We start from the raw sequence: 5,808 nt of genomic DNA on the forward strand, positions 1-5,808 counted from the left end.
CATCAGCCTATTGTCACCCCTAGAACCAGTACTCCTGACCAAGTGTGCCATAAAAGTTTCAAGGATTTTTTGCAGCCTATTTTGGTTGATTACAACTCTATCTATTGTCCATTCAAGCACTTAATAATTGCACCAAGTATATATAGACTCTATCTATTCACTCTCTCTTGCAGTCTAGAAATGACATGCTCTTTTCCATATTATGAGGTTTACCTCCTCTCCTTTCTATAGGATTAGTAATACAATCCAAATTCACCAATGACCTAAATGGACTTTTGACCACTTGGTTTAGTCTTGACTTATAATCTAAAAGGACAACATAAAAATAAGAGTATTATAACATATATGATGTTTCCAACATACAATTTATTTCTAACATCCACAGGTGCCTGTTCTTATTCATTTGAACATATATATCCATAGGCCACCACACAAACATTTGAGATGATATGTTGCATACTGAAATAAGCATATGAAAAGCTAAAATATCATGAGTTTATGCTCTTTCAAATGTATCAAAGATAAAGGAACTAGGTTTTAAAAGTTTTTCTTTGTCTTTAATTGATCAATCTAAATTTTGAAAGTCTTCACCATTAAAAGCTTCAGTGAAGAAAACATCATCCCAATCTCATGCATCATTCTCATTTGTTGTGTCAGCAAAGTATTCATTGCTTCCCATTGTATTCTCCTAATCATTGTGATAAAACATTTAAAGTGAGTATTTGAGTGAATAATATAATAAAAATGAAGTTATAAGCAAACAAATAAAGTTAATTAGTCGATAGTAATAAGAATATAGCTTTGAACTAACCTCCCTAGGATAGTTAAATCCATGAATATTAGGAGTTATTGCATCACTTTGAAATAAATAATGCTCATTTTGTTGAATGATGTGATTGATGTTGTTGTTATTGCTCAAGTTGATATTCGAATTTGAATAGGCATACTCCAACCCAGATTCTGAGGGATTGTTCAAGTGTGTACCCATAGTTGCTAGTGGACTCGAGACAGGCCTGAGAGAGAGCGAGAGAGAAATATTAGGAATCATATCATGTTAAACAGAAAAAAATACCAACATAAATATTTCATCTTGTGTAGAGTTTGGGTGCATAATAATCATTTCTTTTTCAAATTAAAACAAATAACATATTATTGGACAACAATAACTAAATGCATAAATATCGAAAGAAACCTTGTAGAAGCATAAATATTTTTCCAGAAGTTCATGAGAGGGTTGTTACTACTTTCATCAAAAGTCAATTGTGCCTGCAAAATATATGACTTAACTAGTTTAGTACGGGGGGATGTAGGATCTAACAAAGAATAACATTTCAAGAATATTAGTTTACATGTGATTGTCCAAATATTTGGGTTGGACTCTGCTGGATATCTACCATCATGTTTTGTTGTGGACTCTGTTGAGTGGATAAAATAATTATATCAAAACTCAAAAAGAAATATTTCATTTCTTTAAGGAGATCTTAATAAGAAATAATATTTCCAGAATATTAATATACCTGTGACTGTCCAAATGGTGGTGGATTCTGTAGGACATCTACAGCGGTGTTTAGTTGATAGCTCTATTGTACAGATAAAATAACAATAATTAAAAATCTCATTATAAGGATATCTTAGTTACTGCATTTTGAAAAAGTGTTACCTGCAATGGGATATAAGGCGATGAGTTTTGATTTTGAGAAAATGGTATATTCCCACTCTGTGAAGAACTTGCAAAGGAAGGGGTATATGTGTAATGGCTAGTTCTGTTTGCTACTCTCTTTCCTTTGTCCATCCTGTTTTGATTCATACTCCCCTGGATACTTGGACTATAATAATAATGAAATAATAATTAAACAAAAAGGGAAAAGGATAGGGACTTCTTGTAAAGAAATATAATGTGAAAATATTAATAACCTGTACGTATCAATCCAATTATTAGTATTAAACTGATGATGAGTTATTTGTTGTGCTGTAAAGTGAACATCCATATTTCCTTGTTTCTCCAATTCCACCTAATCATAATTTATTTGACATTAGTTAGGGTTTTACATTATTTCTAACAAAAATATTTATTTTCTTAAAAATTGTAAATTCACATTATTCTTCAATGATAAATGAAACAGAAAAATTGGTGAAAGAACAAACTTTTCTATCCTTGATTTTTTGGAGAGATAGTTGCAAGTTCTTTTCGCACCAACAAAGCTGATGAAGAGGAACCTCTTCTTCTGGCCCTGGTTCGTAATCCCTGCAAGATCGTGTTGTTAGGCAAAAAATATCGATTTTAATTTATTAGTATATTACATTTAGACAATTGAAATAGACTATACTCTAAATATCTAAATAAAAATTTAAGGTGATGTCTATGTATTCAATCATGATGTTATAATTTTAGAACTACAAAGAAAAACACTTGTGATACTAAATCAAATGACCTTATATGAGCATCCACAATCTGCAATTCCAATGTGCTCTTCCTTATTTGTAGCTCCAAATTCTATATCAAAGAATTTCACAATCAAAATGATTTTATCAACTTCCCTCATAGATACATAATGATTAATTGACATTTATTTCAATGTCCCACTTAACTAACAAACTACTAACTAAAATAGTATTGAAAATATAAAAAGAACTTATAAGAGAGGTATCAAATTAAATTATGCTCACCTCAATCCTGTAGAGATTAAGATACCAATAGCAGGTTGAAACATCCAAAGGCAACCATCATGAGACAATGTAATTCATCAGTGAGAGTCAATTTCACTTTATACAAAAGAAATCAAGTATGATGAAGGAACTAGGTAGTATCTAACATTTCAATAAATTAATATTGTACAACTCTAATATAACTCTACTTCCGTGAGCTTGCTCATATTGTCAGTCTCAACCACGGATAATGAAGGAGGTGATTTGTCAATCAGAAACAACTTATGTACCCTATATATAAAGGTAGGAGTAAGGTTACATACTTAGTCTCCAAGACCCTACACATGGGAATACACTGATGGTGATGGTGATGGTAGTGATGGTTTAACACTTATATATATGGTCTTGTAAGCAAAGTAATGCTAAAGGACACTATTCTAAAGTATAAGTGTTTGTAAATAGTATTGAACAAAATAAAACTAGAGAGAGACAATAAATTAGTCAAAGGAAGACATGAGAAAGAAAAGAGATACGAACTGCTTATCAAGAAAGTATCGCTTGCTAATATCTCCCGTGATATGGTTCAATTCCCTCAGTTTTTCCACTTTTTCCTTCATTTATACAACAAAAAATATATATTAATAAATGGTGGTAAAATTATATTTATCAAAACTTTATCAATTACACACTTTTTGACATGAGACAAACTTATTATCTTGAACAAATTATATCTAGTTTAAAAATCATTTAGTATTTCGTTAATTTTGAGGATGTCAGTTTCAAAATTTTAATTATTACTCACTCCATTTTCATTTGTTTGTTTAATTAAAAATCATTTAGTCTGATGAAGGATTGAATGTCCTACTCGGTAATTAATGTTCTCCGACAAGGTAATTCTCCTCTCTTTGAAATAGGGTATGACTTAGATTCAAGACCTAATTAACTTGATATGATATTAGATTCAATATATAAGAGGGGCCTAAGAAATGTGGCAGTTGCGTAGGTGGAACTACCCTTGGTCTGTATTTGGAGTGGGGGCAACAAATGGAACTACAGATAAAAAAATGTGTCTGGATAAGGGGGATGTGTGTGTGATAAATGGAATACTTGATACAAAATGTTTGGATCTGGGTATGGTTTATGTATGTAAGGAGTGAAATTGTGCTTGGACAATGGGAGATGTGTGCGTGATAAATGGAATACTGGATACAAAATGTTTGGATCTGGGTATGGTGTATGTGTGTAAGGAGTGAAATTGTGCTTGGACAATGGGGGATGTGTGTGTGATAAATGGAATACTGGATACAAAATGTTTGGATCTGCGTATGGTGTATGTTTGTAAGGAGTGAAATTTTGCTTGGACAATGGGGGATGTGTGTGTGATAGATGGAATACTGGATACAAAATGTTTGGATCTGGGTATGGTGTATGTGTGTAAGGAGTGAAATTGTTCTTGGAAAAAGGGAATGTATGTGTGATAAATGGAATACTGGATACAAAATGTTTGGATCTGGGTATGGTGTATGTGTATAAGGAGTGAAATTGTGCTTGGACAATGGGGGATGTGTGTCTGATAAATGGAATACTGGATACAAAATGTTTGGATTTGGGTATGGTGCATGTGTGTAAGGAGTGAAATTGTGCTTGGACAATGGGGGATGTGTGTGTGATAAATGGAATACTCGATACAAAATGTTTGGATCTGGGTATGGTGTATGTGTGTAAGGAGTGAAATTGTGCTTGGACAATGGGCGATGTGTGTGTGATAAATGGAATACTGGATACAAAATGTTTGGATCTGGGTATAGTGTATGTGTGTAAGGAGTGAAATTGTTCTTGGATAATGGGGGATGTGTGTGTGATAAATGGAATAATGGATACAAAATGTTTGGATCTGGGTATGGTGTATGTGTGTAAGGAGTGAAATTGTGCTTGGACAATGGGGGATGTGTGTGTGATAAATGGAATACTGGATACAAAAAGTTAGGATCTGGGTATGGTGTATGTGTGTAAGGAGTGAAATTGTGCTTGGGCAATGGGGGATTTGTGTGTGATAAATGGAATATTGGATACAAAATGTTTGGATCTGGGTATGGTGTATGTGTGTAAGGAGTGAATTTGTACTTGGATAATGGGGAATGTGTGTGTGATAAATGGAATACTGGATACAAAATGTTTGGATCTGGGTATGGTGTATGTGTGTAAGGAATGAAATTGTGCTTAGACAATCTTTCTTCCTTTGAGTTAGCTTTTGGTATATGAATTAAGTTCAAGACCTAACTTGACACATTTTGTTAAACAAACTATAACAAATTAGGACAAACAAATTAAAATGAAGCGACTACTAATTTTCAATTCAAAGTTTAGTTTATTTCATATTCTTTTGTAGATTAGATTAATTGATTCACATTCATAAAAACAAGATATAAGGTTAGAAAATTCCTACAAATATAGATCGATAAGAAATATGTAAAAGAGTAAAGTACCTCAACATCGACCATATGACTATCCCCAACAAAAAAAGAAACTCATAAGTTAGTGTTATAGTATATAAGTTACTAATAGCTAAATTACAAAAAAAAAAATCAATAGAAGAAATTTAGGGTTAGTTCACGTACGTCAATTTTCTCTCAATCGGAAGCTCAATGTAGCGTTGAAGAATGTCTTCAATTCTACAAAAGTAGAAATTTAGTAAAAATAATTAATCTAGCTAATCCTTTTATACAGATCAATAACAAGCACAACGTAACGGAATTTTTGTCGGTATCGTAAATGCAATACCTATTTTTGCTACAAAATTTACTAAGACGTTGAGCAGGGGAGAACGCGACCAACAACACATCCACATCACTGGAAATTGCAATCTCTTTCGCCTTCTTTAGTAAAGTACTACGTCGCTTTGAAAATGTGACTTGACGCTTTGATGTTTCTTCAATTTTCTTAATCTCAATTTTTCTACCCATCTTGAAGGTCTTTCAAGGGATTCTCTTCCGTCTCTTGGAAGGAACAATAGCTTAGAGTTCTGCGTGAAGTATACGAATAATACAATGACTGAAAAAGAAGGCTCCAAAATAGCTAATTTATAAGGTCAAAAAAGCTATTAGTCAAAGATATAATAAATAAAAAGTTGGTCAACCCCATATATATACATATATATATATA

At 32.5% G+C, this 5,808-nt stretch overlaps 1 pseudogene; it reads right to left on the minus strand.

Annotated features, from left to right (window-relative positions):
• Positions 1 to 628: 628 nt before the first annotated feature.
• LOC107016923 lies at positions 629 to 5,609 on the minus strand (annotated as a pseudogene).
• Positions 5,610 to 5,808: the final 199 nt, after the last annotated feature.

Source organism: Solanum pennellii, chromosome 4, assembly GCF_001406875.1.
Source record: "Solanum pennellii chromosome 4, SPENNV200".
NCBI lineage: Eukaryota > Viridiplantae > Streptophyta > Magnoliopsida > Solanales > Solanaceae > Solanum > Solanum pennellii.